Source organism: Mus musculus, chromosome 8 (assembly GCF_000001635.26).
Source record: "Mus musculus strain C57BL/6J chromosome 8, GRCm38.p6 C57BL/6J".
NCBI lineage: Eukaryota > Metazoa > Chordata > Mammalia > Rodentia > Muridae > Mus > Mus musculus.
In genome coordinates, this window is record NC_000074.6 from 93,561,738 (window position 1) to 93,577,895 (window position 16,158).

Sequence of the window (16,158 nt, forward strand, 5' to 3'; positions counted from 1 at the left end):
TTTCAGTATGTATCTAAAGGGAGGCGTTATGGTTTAGATGCAGTGTCCACTAAAGGCTTGTGTATTGAAGACTTTGTCTCCAATGTTGCAATATTCAGAGGTGGGGGGGAGGGGTCTTAGGAATTTATTGCATCATGGGGACTCTGACTTCATTAATGCTATACATATAAAAATTGATGGACTATTGGGTGGTAATAGACATTCAGGAGGTAGGACCTATTTGAATGGAGTAAATCCCTGAGGACTGCCCCCTCTCCCTTCCTCCCTCCCTCCCTTGTTCCTTTCCTCCCATCCTCTCTCTCTCTCTCTCTCTCTCTCTCTCTCTCTCTCCTAGCTTCCTTGCTTTACCGTGTTTGTTATGTCCTGCATGGTCACAGGTCGAGAAACGGAAAAACAGAGTCAAATAACCTTGGACTAAAATGTTTGGAATATGAGTCAAGTCTTTTGTCCTTAGGTTGACTCTTAAAGCAGCAGCATAGAGCTGACTAAAACGCATAAAGATCCTGGGTCCATGGGGAAGTTTCGAGCTGAGAGTATTGAAACTCTGAATGTACAGAGTTTGAAACTCTTTTTCCTGAAACCCTGGTTCACCAGAAGACCACTGAGAGTGGGCTTTTGTTTTTAACTGAAAACCTTTAATTAAACTCAACCCCATCCTTACAGATGTAAGAATGTGGCCCAGAGAAGGCCAGGGATGTCCCAAGATCACACAGCAGAGAATATGGATGCAGATTCAAAGGCACTACCCCTTGCCCTACTTCCTTGGTGGTAGTCTCATTCACCAATCACAGGCAATGGCCTCTTCCCCACCAGCAGTTTTAATGTCCTGCCCAGAAGTTTTCAGAGAGGGAGTTTTTCCCTAAAAACTGCAGATGACACCCACCCAGAACTCAAAAAAAAAAAAAATTACTTGCTTAAAGAAAAAAACAAGGGAACAAAAGAATCATGTCTTCCAGCAGCCGTGCTGAGTGAGGCCAGCTGCAGGGAATTAAGGGCGATTCAGACCCTCTCACATATGTTGACAGAGAGAAAAGGCAGCTGAGATACTCAGTGGGAAGTCCACGACTCTCCTCTCCAGGAATAAAAGTTCTGCCCCAGATAGACAAGGAGCCTCGAAGTCTGGAAGAATGAGCTCAGTGCCATCCCATAATAAAATCTGGGAAGGAGCCTGACCGAGGAGAGGAGAGAGCTTGAGTCTAGGAAAAATTACTATGTGAAGCTATAGGTGCTTCCAGGGGCTTGAGCCCAAAGCCCAGGGCAAAGTCTGGTTCCCAGGGGAAATGGAGCCAGCAAACGAGTGGGGTTAGGCTGAGGAGATACAAGCTCACCCTCCTTCAGCCAAAAGCCAGGAAGAGCTGTGTGGGTGCTCACCTACCAGTGTGAACTCAACCTCTGTACCTTGTGCTGGCACCAGTATTGAATCCTGAGTACCAGTATCTCTGTCCAATAACAGAATATTGTTTTTAGAAGTACACTTCTAAACACTAAAGTATACTGGCAGTGTAACTAACTATACACATTCATGGAATGACAAGGAAACCCAGGAAATAAAGAGGGTCTTTCCCCAGACAGAGAGATAGTACATACTATGTTGAGAACACTGTAAGAAGTGTATTTTGTGCAAGCTCCAGCACGCACGTGTGTTGGTTGGCTAGACTAACCGCCAAGCTCCAAGGATTTCCCTAACTCTGCCTGTTCCCTCTGCACTGAGGTCATAGGTGCACCACCTGGCTTTGATATGGATACTAGGGATTCAAACTCAAGCCCCACTTTACTGACAGGGCCATCTCTTAAGCTCCTCACTTGGTTTTTAAAGCTTCAATGGGGAGCTAAAATTAACCCCACGTGTCCAAAATACACCAAGCTGCCCAGCCTTACAGTTTGGAGAAGAGATTTCCCCATTGCTGGTAAGATGCACCTGCTGTTTGGATCTGGCTCCTCCAGACTTCTCAGGTGTCACTCATCTTTCCTGTGCACTGGGTGCCAGCTATACTGTAGGCTAGAATCACCTGCCAAGTTCTACATCCTCCCAGCTTCCCTCCGGCGGTTTCCATGGCAAACACGGGCATCTCATGTTCTATGTGGGATAAAGGCAAACCCGGAATATCTGAAAACAGTACGCTGACCCCGCTGGAGCTGTCCTTCTTTAGTTCTTCCATATCAATAGCTTTTATTTTAGTTTTGAAGCCAACAATCAGGTTCTGGGTGTTCTGGGACTGTCTGCCAGCACAAGACAACCAACAGCAGCCAAAATTCCTCATCCCAGTTCCCGTAAATGGCAGGACCGCTGTATGATGACCTGAGAATTGACTTCAAACAAAATGCCTTCCCTTTGATTCTGAGCCTTCTGACTCTACATTTGGATGCTGAGTACAGCTCTGATCCTTCGCCTGCCAAAAGCTACTAAAGATGCCTGATGTTCTACTTATAATGAAGCAGAAAAACCTCACCAACTAACCAGCCAAGGCAGGTTCTGAAAAACGTGCACATCTACTCCCGAAAGGTGGCTGCGCTCACCTGGGGGGAGGACATGGTCACTGGGCGTGGATTAGCAATAGGGACTTTCTTACCCGATACTTGATGTGACATTTGGCAAGTCCTAAAAATGGCTGTCGCCCTTCCTTGGGTAGGAAGAAATGGCATGTTGGCACCACTGTCTACCACTTTCCTCCCCCTCAGAACTGACATCTTAAGGACCTGCCCATAGAAGACATGGAAGAGTTTGGGAGAGGAGCCCACTTGGCTTTTTTTCTCTAAATCCTGATGCTATAGTTTAGATCTTAAATACTCTCCCGTACCTCAAAGGTTGGGGGAAGGCAGGGCTATTGGGAAATGGTTGTGACCTAGCAGAAGAACCTCGGATTCTCACCCAGGTCCCTAACACATTCTCAAAGAAGTCTCAGAGACCTCAAATTATGATCGCTATCAGGTGCAATCTTAACATCCCTTAATTTATAGGAAACATGAAAGGCACCACTCAAATGTCCGTCTCCCATCTGAAATGCCAACATTGACAACTCCTTTTTTACAAAACAACCTCCCAGAAAGGGCATGTGGGTGGTGGAATCCGAGGCCAGGGCATGAGTGTACCAGCACAGATCATTATCAAAGTACTGGGGTCAAGGGAAAGGTGCAAGTGCAGAGACAAAGAATATACAGGAAGTAGAGGCAAGTAAGAAACCTGCCTCCATCAGGGCTCTGGCACCAGACCAGCCTGGAACAGGCCATTCTACTTCTGTTGAGAGAGCTTGAACTGGGAGTTCTTGACCACAGAACCCCGAACCAGTACTTCTTTTATAGGATGGGGAGAAGGCAAAAGTACATTTACTAAACTCAGGGATAACTGCCTTTGGTGAGAGAAAAAATAAGTTACTGCCTGAGCTAAAAACCACCAGGGACTTGCAAGCCCCTCTGTCTGCCAGAGTCAGTGTTTTGCATATGTACAGTCTCAGGGGATATCTGCTCAGCTTGGTGTATGGAATCAGGACAGAGGCCCAATCAGCATCTATTTAATTAGGGACAGCATGTAACTCAGTAGTAGACCCTTCCTTGTCTACCACTAGTCCTAGACATATCTGGGATGGAGAACTCTCAACTGAAAATGTGCCTCCTTCAGATTGGTCCCATACCAGTGAGACTTTTCTTGATTATTGATGGATTGACATGGGAGGGCCCAGTGCACTGTGGGTAGTCCCACTTCTGAGTGAGCAGGTGGTCCTCGGATATATAAGTAAGGCAGCTAGGGAGGCTAGAGAGATGGCTCAAGGATGGAACAGTGGATGTTCTTCCAAAGGACCCAGATTTGATTCCTAGCATCCACATGACTACTTATGCTCTTCTGTAACTCCAGTTCCAGGGGATCCAGTGCCACCCTCTGGCCTCCCAGGGCACTAGATATATATGTGATACATAGGAACACATGCAGGCAAAGCACCCATATACATAGAAAAAAGTAAACAAATATCTAAACACAAAATAAATAATAAACAGGCACCTGAATGTAAGCCTGGGAAAAATTCAGTAAGCAGGTTCCTCACTTGTTCCTGACTCTGCTCCTGCTGAGGGCCTCCTGACACTTTCCTAAGTGACAGGCTGTGACCTGAAACTCTAAGTCAAATAAACCTTTTCTCCTCAAATTGCTTTCTTTGGCCATGGTGCTTCTAACAGCGACAGAAAGCTAAACTAGTGTACTACCTCACATATCACCCAGCAGAAGGGTGACAGCTTTGTCTTCTCTGGGTCCCCAACTCCCCATGCCATCTCTCACCCAAAGTAGACAGGAGAACGTTTTACTAAATTGAATGGAGCAGATTTACAAGAGTGATTTAAGCTCCGTGCCTAAGCCCCATGCATACACACAAGGTTGCCTGGCTGCTTGCATATACGTTTTTATAAGCATTTTTATTTGTTGCTTTTGAGGTAGCATGGTCAAAATAGCTGGCAGAAACAGTGTATGTAAAGGGTGAAAGAATTCTTTGGGCTCATGGTCTCAAGACATTTCACTATGACAGAGAAGGCTTAGCATGGTGGTTCAGGCCACAGCAATAGGACCCCATCATAGGAGCATGTATGGGAAGCTATTCGCATCACGCAGATCAGGAAGCAGAAAAAGTCAGGAACTAGGGACCTTCCCATGAAAACCTGTCTACCAGCTAGACCCATACCCTTCCAAATTTGCTCCACCAGCTGGGAACCAAATGTTCAAATCAAGAGCCTATGGTGGGCATTGCAGATTCAAACCATACCAATGTTCTTTCTAACCAAGCCACCAGGAACCTAGGCAAAGAGCTCTTCTCCACTAAATTTCTACAGGGACAAGGTCTTTCCCTCACCACCCATGATTCCTCCCAAAGTAGTGTTCTAAAGTTGGTGGAACTTCATGGTTGTGTGTGTGGAGGTGTCTTCCAATTCCCATTGCTCCTGCCCTTTTTCCCACGACATCCCAGCCCCCTACAGAATCAGTGTGACTCGTCCTCACACTCCAGTCTCTCCAGGATAACCTCCCTGCACACATTGCTTTTGGGTTCCAAAGGAGGCCTAAAATGTAGACAAATGTGTAGCTTAGCATCCACCTGCTGATGCAAAGCCACACCTCCAGCCGAGGACAAAGAGCTGGTGATTAATTGCTGAATGAGGAGGAAAGGAAGTTCCATTAACAAATCACCATAGATCTCTTTTGGCACTTTAAACACTCTATCTTGCTGAATCCCTGAAGTCTCGCATCACTCATCAGAACATGGAGATGTGGAGAGGTTAAGCCCGTGTGTAGGTTCACAGAGAGAGGAAGTAGCATGTGGGATCTGAATTGGGGTCTGCCTAACTCTGGGGACCTACAGTCTCAGATCATACAGGTTATACTCTTCAGACTTGGTGACAGACGATCAGCGCTGGTTTCCCTCTGGAAAAGCACACACATCCTGGTCCCCAGAAAGACACTGGGCTTAAACCAGACAGCATCTTTCAGAGAGCGTCCCTGTTTCTTTATGAGAGCATTCGAGGAGAAGGCTGCGCTGATTGACGTGGGTTGTAATAATACTCATTTGGCTGTAATTACTCCTTGAATTCCAGCCAAAACGGGCCACGCTGAGATGCAGCTGTACACAATGTCTGGATTCTCCTACACAGCACAGTCAGGAACAGGATGGTCAGCAATGAAAGCTGGTGGGGGCTGAAAGAAGCTTCCATGTAATGCCCGTCTGTTTCATCTTAATCTGCTCAAGACCCTAGAGGGAGGGAAAAGAAAACTTGAGGTTGAAAATGTAGTTCCTTTATGTCTGCTGCTTATATTAGCGGGAACAAAAATAAGAGAGTGGGGCTTTGCTCCTTTGAAAGAAACCACAGGCTCATGAAGGAAAACCAGCAATGGGATGTGATTGGGCTGTGCCGTGGGAGCTGAGGAATGTCCCCAAATCAGCCTCACAAGGGTGTTGACATAAACTACTCACTAGGTGGACCAGCTTGGGAGTAGTAGGGCAGATCTTAGCCTTGAGAGAAGCATCGGGAGGGCTGAGAGGCAGAGCCAGTGTCAAGTCTATCTACTGTTCTGGCACAGGCTAGCAAGTGACCTCGGGCAAGTTAGTAGGCCTGTACCATTCCAGTTTCTCCTACGGCACATGGAAAGGTGAAGCACTCATCCCAGGTCTTCCTAGGAGAGGAAGTAGAGGGATGTTTGGATTCTAACCAAGTTGAAAGAGCAGTTTTCATTTGACTGAGTTTATTTTAAAGCTACATTGTCCTCTCACCTATGAGAGCCACTGCCCTCCACTTCCATTCCATGCTGAGGATGACAGGCAACTGGGGAGCCTACCTGAAGTGCCTTCACACTTTCTTACATGTCTCAACCTACAGGGGGAAGCAGGCAAAGCTGAAAGCTGTGAATACCAAGAGTCTTTAACTACAGGCCCTTTCCCATGAAACAGAACAGCAAATATGGAGGCAAGCCTCCTGACTGAGTTCAACCCTCTTCCAATCATCACACCAACCTGTGCCTGGAAATTAAACCAAATCAAACAACCAGTGGAGCATCCAGGTACCAGGATGAGTGGGAAGAGCACTGGGGTAGAACAGAGAGCAGCTATCGGTTTCTCAAGGAAAGTGAAAGGCATCACGGGTATCCTGTGGACCCACTAACCTCTATGTTGGCTGCACTGATCACCTGGAGGTCAGGAAATATGGATTCTGTTATGTCTTCTAGTTTCTGAGCAAGCTGATTGTTTCTATGAGCTCTGTGTCACCATACTAAAAATCGAAGGACTCTATAGGCTGGGAGATTCCTAAGGGTGTGACTTTGGGCTACTGGCATTCACTCTGCCCATAGCATACAGAAGACTAGAAGTTGCAGGGTACAGATACTCCCAGGAACTGATGAGTGGTAGGGTAGGATTGCTTCAGTTTCCTCTCTCACCCCTTAGGCAGCAATTAGAGCCAGGTGCTTCCCTATTCCCAGAGATTCCCTATAGAACACACCTCTGCCCATCCATTGTGGTACCTACCTGATAACCCACCAGTGCTCAGACCCCTCACAAAACACACTTTCCCTTCATCCTACATGGGTTGAGAGAGTTGAACTAAGTCCAGCACAGCCCAGGTTCCTGCCATCTTCTTGCTCTGCCATCTCATCCGTGTCCCTAGCACTGCCTTCCACTTTGTTTCGTCAATGGGTGTCCCAGGCAGAGCTATGCCCTGGGTTACAAGAAACTCTAAGAGAAGCAATTTCCTGAAAGTGCATGAGATAGCAGGGGTACCCTTCTCATTTCTTCAGCTGTCTTTGGTGGGAATTTTGTTACACGGAAGGCTGGAGTCATGCCCAGGTTCAAGTATGTTAATAAGACAGAGGATAAGTGGTTACAGAAAGCTTACCTTCTCTGCTTTGACATTTATTGATATCTACCTATTTTCTGTGTTGCAGTACACACTTAAATCAAAGTACTATTTTCTGAATTCTCAAAGAACGATAAGAACAAGTCTGTCTTTCACAAAAGAGACTGTGTCTCTGAGGCGTCCCTGAACTCACTCACAAGCCATAAGAGGCAGAGGGAAGATCCAATGCCAAGTCCTAGTGACAGATACCTGTACTGTGATTGTTTTGCCTTCCTTTATATGATTGTGTTCTACATGGTTTGACACCCTAACTTTGGATAGGAGACAACTAGAGTCCAGAGAAAGGCAGACAACTCAGACAGAGAAATATAAACCAAGTTGGGCGAGAGCCCAGGAACCCCAGCCATCTGCCTCCTGCTTCATTCCAGGGTTCCTGCTCTAGACTGACCGTTTGCCAATAGCCCATGTCCAGCTCAGGCCCATCCCTGCTGTGCTGTGGCTGTGCTATATCTGCTCAGTGAGTGCAACAGCACCTGACCTTTCTAAATAAAAGCCCTACCCACCAAAAAGACATCAGTACCCACTGTCTTTGTTGCCTGGACAACAAAAAGACATTGGTTCCCACTGTCCTTGTTGCCTGGGCAGTCCCCTCTGGGCTCAGCTCAGGAACTTTGAACTGAATTGAATTGTACTCTCCCAGGTTAGGAGTGTTTATTCTCTTGGGCCCGACTGTTGTCACATAAGAACTAAACAGTGCAGCAGGACTGAGCCACTAGAGTCCCCAGATCCTCCCCTTGCTGTCGTCAGTGTCAGTTGCTTAGCAACTGCCTTTGGCAGATGGTGGTAGAGAGAGCATGCCAATCTCTCACAGGGCTAAAAATACATTCCAACAACGACTACAACGACGACAACAGGTCTATTTTAAAAGATACAAGGCGCTCCCAACGTCCTCCCTTGTCTGCGAGGAACCGCAGTATACCAGTCCCTCCAGGCTTCTGGTTCCATCTGACAGTGTGGAAGGGGGCGTTCAAGGAAAACAACAACGACAACAAAAAGCAAAATGAAATAAACAAAACTGAAAGGCCAAGCACAAAAGGGGTGCTCAGAACACTGTCATGGGATAGGAGAGATGGGAGGAAGAAAGGAGAGAAGAAATAGCAGAGTGGGAAGAAATATCTAGGAGCCAGCAGCGAGCCTCATTCAGCTCTATTTTTAACCTATTCAAGAGGGTGGGGTTAAGGAAGCAAGATCATAAACCAGAGAAACTTAGCTACGGGGGAGACACAGTTTCACAGCAGAGGAAGCAGAGGTGCTAAGCATGAAGATGAGGAACTGGCTCATAGCCCATGCTCATGGGGTGCAGTCTCTGGAGACAGGAGACCTCCAGCTCCTAACCAGCCTAACTGTTTAACCACCATCAGTGCAGAAGCCAGTCCTTCTGAGCATGTGCATAGCATTTACTTATTAACTGTTCGTCTATACATTTATGCATGGAGCCCTCTTTTATACACTCACTCGCACACTCATATCTGTAGTCACCCATTGATATACTAATTATACACACACACACACACATACACACACACACACACACACATACACATATACTAGTTACTCGCTTACACACTCATGTCCGTGGCCATTCATTTGTACACGTTCATGGTATGTGTATAATGCCTGTGGCCATTCATACATTACATACATGCATGTGATTCTTTATACACTCATATATACATTCATGCTCATAACCATTCTATTCATACATTTGCTTGTATAAGCACTCACGCGTGTGACCACTTATTCATGCAGCAATTATTTATTAAGTCCCTGCTGCCCTATTGTCCCTACCCTGGAGACACGGTAAGGGACAACTACACATGATCCTCCTGTTTCTTGTGGCCTCCCAGGTAAGATAGGCACTGGGCAGTTAAGCACTGGGGTACCTCTTGCTACCTCCTTTAGTGGCATGCCCATATCTGAGTCTACAGTCTCTCCAGCCACAGGCCATTGCTTAATTGAGACTGAAGATAAAAATAGGAGCTTTGGCTACATTTGACCTTCCAGTGTGAGTAAAAATATTAAAATATATTCCAGTACCATATCACCTGAAGTCCAAATTTAAACATGCCTCTTACATTTTCTTTCCTAGTTCTGCTCTATAAAATGAAAAGAACCCTGATCTCCTTGCAGGGTTGTTCTATGGATTAAAGGACAACATCAAGATTTCTGCCCAGGCACAGAGGTCCCAGTCGCTGGCCTCTCGAAGGAGAACTTGCATGGGGATTTTGCTCAGGCCAACTGTTAACCACCTCAGTGGTGGAAAGGGGAGAAATGCATGCAATCTGAGCCCCTTCCCTACAGATCTGGCTAGGGGTGATGGCTGGAGAGAACACAGCTTTATCCTAAGGCTAAGCCAAAAGATGAGAGACACCACATGGTGCTGGTGACAAGTGAATTGGCAAAGAAATGGAAGAACCCTGAGACAAGATGACTGTGCTTGGGGGTAGGGCAGGGTCGGCATCTCTCTGTGGGCTGCTTGTTAAGGGTAAGGATGCCAAGCCTGTAGCAGAGACTTCCCGAATCGGAATGTCTACTGAAGGATGTGCCCTTTAAGCAAAATCGCTGGTACAATTATGATGTATGAGAGCCACTGGCTTGGGGACTGGGGAGGAACTGTTCTCCCTGGGGAATCAAGATCACAAAAGGCCGCTGTGGAATGTGAGGTCCTGGCCTGGATCCTAGAGCCGGAGGAAAAAAAAGATCTTAGTGAGAAACTGGGTGAAATCCAAAACACATCAGTAGCTTAGTTAATGGGATTGTGCCCATGTTAATTTCTTTGCTTTGATCGCTGTTCCGTAGTTACATAAGACGTGAGCATCAGCAAAAGCTCAGGGAAGGTTATGGGGACTTGCTGTGCTAGGATTGCTACTCTTGTGTAAATCTCAAATTATTTCCAAATTAAAAGTCTGGAGGGAACAAGAAAAAAAAAAGCCTGCTTCAGCTGAAAGCCCATCGTGGGCCTTCCCCCAATCCCCTGACCCACCACAAACACTGTGTGAAAGCTACTCCAAGCCAGCTTTAGCTAAGCAAGCACAGGTAGCCGAGAGCCCCCATCTCAAAATGCAAACAAAGCACCTGAGGGTGTTGTTTCTCTCCCCTGCTGCTCCCACTGGGGCCTAAATGTCAAGCCCAATGAATTACATTTTAATCTGTCTGTGTTATCAACCTGGCCAAGGGCTTAATTGGATGCCAGGCACACCCGCTGGAAGGGTTTGCATAATTCATCAGTATGGAGGCTGAGGAGGCCTTTCATCATAAGCCAGGGAGGGAGGAAGAGAGAAGAGGGAGAGGGGAAGAAAAGAGCAGGCCATCAGGAGAGGACAGAGAGGAGAAGGGGAGAGGGGAGGGGTGGACAGGAGTTGGTAAGGGAAAGGCCTCAGAGGAGAGAGAGGAGAGAAGCTGAGGAAGAGAGAAGACAGAGAGGAGGCAAGTCAGGGAGGGAGAGAGTAGGGAGAACAGGAAGAAAGAGAGAGAGGGGGTGGGAATAGGAAATGGACCCCAAATGACCTCCTCCTCTCTGCATTGAGATCTCCTGGGAGTCTTCATTCACTGCCAGGAAGACTTTCCAGGCTCTTCTATGGGACGCTAGACAGACTGTTAACATTTTACTGAAAATGTAAACCAAAATATCTGCTTGTGCGGCCATGAATCCTCTCCCTCTGTAGATATCTATTACCTGGAAGGAGTCTCCGTTCAATGGCTAAAAGGTGATTTTTTTTTTAAAGTCAGGCTGTGAAAAAAAAAAAAGTAAAACAAAAAATGTCTCCATCCACTGACCCATTACAAAAAAAGTATCTCCATCAACTAGCTCAAACAGGATGCGAAAGCCTTCTACCACTCTGCCCTCAGACCTGCCCCAGCTCTGTCCTGTTCCACACTGGCCCACCACACCGCCCATTCTTCTTTTCTATGGTAGACGTCTCTGCCCGATTACACATCTACGTTTGTAGGAGGCAGCGAGGTCATTATGCTCACAGAAAGAAATGCATAGCCTGTGCTCTGCCCAAAAGGCTGGGTTATGTGTTATCTGCGGACAAGACCATACTAGGTTCTCCCTCAGACCCTTGATGTAAGCTTGTTTTTCTCAGTCTACAGAGTCCGTCATTATAGAAGGGGTCGTGTGAAGTCAAGCTGTAGAACACATCTTTAGGGAAGGGGTCACTTGGACCTACAAATAGTTTTGATGTCATGCATACAATCTTTATTTAGCTCATTTGGTGCTTTGTTGTGCACAGCGGATTGAGTTAATTATCACCAGGAAAAAATCACCATGTTATGCTTAAATCAGCCTAAAATAATGCCAGTTACCGAGTTGTATTGAACCAAACTATCTTTGTGCCTCCTGTGGAATGTTACTTTGCTACAGATGCTAATCTGTTACAGAAATTGTCTTCAGAGCAATACTTGTAGTCACGCTAGGTACGAATGTAGTTGATTGGAGGAATAAACCTTATTAGCCTCCTGTATATGTTTTCAATGTTAAACAAAAACCAAGTCACTAGAAACAGACAAGTTATACACACATATATCTTGAACAAAAATTGAATCATGTATACAGTATGTTGTAGCGAATATTAAATATTAAATTCCTGTCATGTCAACCTAAAATATTTGAGACTTGTTGCTTTTTGAGTCTAAAAGGGGATACTCTTAATCCACTCTTCTTTTCTCTTTCATTGCCCTCCCTGGTTTTACCCCCTAACACTAAACAGGAGAGAAAGAAGGATAAAGGGGAGAGAGAAAGGGATTCCTTTCCTTTGTTTTATCCCTGACTGTAACCATTAACAACCCCATCATCCCCCTTCCATGACATCAATTATCCATGACCCACTGACTGAGCAATAACCACCTACCCCACCTCCTGGGAATGAGAGTGTTGTGTTCTTTAGATTACCTCCTGCTGTCTGGGGGCAACTGCAGGCTGGCCCAGGAACAGCAGGTCTTGGGCTTGACTCATCACTCTGCTTTCCTTGTCCAGACAGAGTGAACAATACCAAGCCAACTGAGAACCCAGGGATACCCTTTTTCATAGCCAGCAAATACAATATTTGCAGGTCATCTCATAAGTCTCTAATCAACCTGAGGCCTGAAATGAAGACAGTACTGAAGTGAAGTTGAGCAATGCCCAAGTCCACCTTCGGCACAAGGAGGTCTTGCAATAAGGTGACTAGAGTTATCGAGACAACAGGCAGACAAGCTTATCTATTTAGGTATACTTTAGACATGTAGGTAGTCCTCAAATACTTCCGTGACCTACAGAATATGCTATTTAAGACGTTTTAATAAAAGAGGCTTTTCTAACGGAGAGACACATCAGCTCCTGGAAGCACCCCTAATCTCCTCCAAAGAAGATGACTGGCCCAGAAGAACCCCCACCTGGATCTTGCTTCAAATGTGGTAAAAGTTGGTCACCGGGTTATAATCTGCCCTTTACCTTCTCTGCTAACAGCATGCTGTCCAAACTGTGGACAAGCAGGACACTGGGCAGTTGATTGCCCTACCTTGCCTAGACAAAGTGGGATAGTCCACTCAAGTTTCTGCTATACACACACACACACACACACACACACACACACACACACACACACACACACACGCCTGTTAGATCTCTTGGACCTGGCAGCCAAAGATGGATGCCCCACTGAGGAACCTTGGGTGACTGTCTAGGTAGCCAATAAATCTCTATCATTTTTATAGATTTGGAAGCTGCTACAATAAACCCTTTCCAGGGCAGCATCCCGAAAACCTCATCACCTTTCACTGTGCCCCACCACACTAGGGGTCGAAACACTGATCTTTGAGGGGCACATTCACACTCTACTCAAACTGTAGTGCTCCTTGGAGCTGAGCGCGTGCATAATCATCCCCTGATCTCGTTCTAAAATGAAGCAATACGTACTTTCATTCTGCAACCTGAGGAAAGGCCTGAGGTGTCTGTGTCTAACAAGTTCCTAAATGATGTCAATACTGCTAAACCACAGACCACACACTGAGTAGTCACGGCTTTACATTGCACTGGCTCTTTAAAGGGCCCTCCTCCTCCATTTCCCATATGGGGCTCACATGGGTATCCGGGCCCACATAATCAAGAACCATACCTGCTACAACACTCCACAGAAAACTCAGATCAAATCTTTGCTTAAGACAAAGAAAAAGAAGAAGAAAGAAAAGGGGAAGAAAGAATAGAAAAGAGACAAGAGAGCAGTTTACCGGCTGGTAATCAAGAAGTCCTGGTTGCATCTTGGGGTACCATTGGAGTATCCAGATTCCCTCCCTTATAACTGCTCAGCCTCGTGCTTCTCTTGGCTTCACTTTCGGATCAGCATAGTCACAGGAAGGCTGTTCCAAGCTTAAAAGCACAGTGGGATGTGCCCTGAACAAACTGAAGCCTAGGCTGGGGAACTGAAGACATAGCAAGAAAAGATCCTAAGGAAGTCTGCTGAAAGTGGCCCCTGAGGACCTCTGAGTGCCTGCTCCAGCACCGGGAGACTCCAGGTGTGTCTCTATCCCTTCACCTGTCCAGGAAATCCTTGAAGTCCAAGTTGAATACAAATGTCAAGGCTGTCATCAGGTTGAAGACACTCAGCTAAGGAATGGGAAGTCAGGAAATTGACCCTGGTAGATTTTTCATAAACTGGAAGCAGAGATTCCCTGGGCTGTAACTGCAGTGGATCAAATGGGTACTCGACAGAAACATGTGAAGTCCAATACCTTAGAACAACCCAAGGTATGCCCAAGACAACAGGACAGGCTTCTTTCTCACCCTCCTGACAAAGTGGTTCCTCAACCTCACTGAGAAAGTAGGTGCTTGGCTCAGGAGCCTGCTGGCAGGCATGCTGTGCAGACGCCATGCTGAGAGCACCCCCTCCTTCCAACCCCCCTCCTCAGAATCCTCAGAATGGGGAGCTAACAGCAGGTCTGTCTACCAGCACATCCCTCCTACCTAAAGTGCTCAGAGCCTGGCTGCATCTCAACCTCAAGTAGTTATAATGCTTGGGGTGTGTGTGTGTGTGTGTGTGTGTGTGTGTGTGTGTGTGTGTGTGTGGTATATATACATGTGAGGGATATAAGTACCTATGTAGTTTGCATGTAGGGAGATCATAAAAGGATGTTGAGAGTCCTAGTGTACCGATCTCTGCCTTATTCTCTTGAAGCAGGGTCTCTCGCTGAGCCTGGCGCTAAGATCAGGTGTTCAGAAAGCTCCAGCCATCCTCTTGTCTCTCCCATCGAACTATACCCCAAGTGCTGGAGTTCCAAGGACACATGAGATCACATCCAACTTATTACATGAGTCCTGGGATTACATGAGTTCCTCAGGCATGTGCAACAAGCTCTCTTCCCCACCCAGCCCCTACGATGCGTGATATTTTGATGGTCCACATGTGGCCTCACCCTATGCCAGAGTCTTCTGTGGGCACTCTGCTCCAACCACACTGGTACTCTCAGTGTCACTTCCAATTGTTGATCCATCTACCTGTCCCTGCCCTGGTTCCAGCCATTCCCATCTATCCACTGGATGACTGAAAAGTAAGAGCCAGTGGGGCTGGGGAAGGGATGGGGTAGTGGGGGAGACTTAAGCTAAAATAAGACCAATTTGATCATCCCTCTGCAAGAAAGTTTCAAGTTCTCCTATCTGGAGATAGGATTGTGTAACTTTCTTTCTGGTATATATTGTATGTTGAACATATCCCTCCCCCCTCCAGGTCCTACTCACCCTACCTTTTCTCCCCTTCTCCCCTCCCCCTAATCCACTTTATTTCCCTAGGCAATTTCCCACCTGCTTTATAGATACATACATGATTTTATGTATAGGAACAACAACAAATGAGAGAAAACATGTTCACCATTATGAGACTAGCCTCATTCTCTTCATATGATGGTCTCCAGCCCTATCCCATTTCCTGTCCCCAACATAACTCCATTCCTCTTAAACCTCATCTCTCCCAGTGTTCCACAAGGTCCGGCGTGCTCTGACCTCTCTCACTTCTCTTCTTGGACTCACCTCCGTTTCCATGCTCATCCAGCCCCACCAGATTCATCCCATCCCCCTCCTCAAATGCACGGACCTTTGCACGTGCTCTTTCCTCTTCTAGGTCTGCTCCCTCCCTCACATCCTTCTTAATTCCCTGCTCACATTTCCTCTTCAAAGCGAGGGCTCCATGATTAACCTGTTTGAAGTGGCAACCTAACCCCAAAGCTCAATGCCCATTACTTAACGTTATTACTTAGCAATAAACTACCCTCAAGCATGCTTCATGCTTAACTTGAATGTTTTTTTTTTCCATTTTTTATTAGGTATTTAGCTCATTTACATTTCCAATGCTATACCAAAAGTCCCCCTTACCCACCCACCCGCACTCCCCTACCCACCCACTCCCCCCCTTTGGCCCTGGCGTTCCCCTGTACCGGGGCACACAAAGTCTGCGTGTCCAATGGGCCTCTCTTTCCAGTGATGGCCGACTAGGCCATCTTTTGATACATATGCAGCTAGAGTCAAGAGCTCAGGGGTACTGGTTAGTTCATAATGTTGTTCCACCTATAGGGTTGAAGATCCCTTTAGCTCCTTGGATACTTTCTCTAGCTCCTCCATTGGGAGCCCTGTGATCCATCCATTAGCTGACTGTGAGCATCCACTTCTGTGTTTGCTAGGCCCCGGCATAGTCTCACAAGAGACAGCTACATCTGGGTCCTTTTGATAAAATCTTGCTAGTATATGCAATGGTGTCAGCGTTTGGATGCTGATTATGGGGTGGATCCCTGGATATGGCAGTCTCTACA

The 16,158-nt window shown here is 46.5% G+C and overlaps 1 long non-coding RNA gene across 1 annotated transcript in view; it reads right to left on the reverse strand.

Moving 5' to 3' along the window:
* Window positions 1–4,247: 4,247 nt before the first annotated feature.
* Window positions 4,248–16,158, reverse strand: part of Gm26843 — a 185,722-nt gene continuing 173,811 nt past the window's right edge. The window contains exon 10 of the long non-coding RNA XR_003947433.1: window positions 4,248–5,723. This is a non-coding gene — a long non-coding RNA (predicted gene, 26843). The remainder of the gene's footprint in view (window positions 5,724–16,158) is intronic.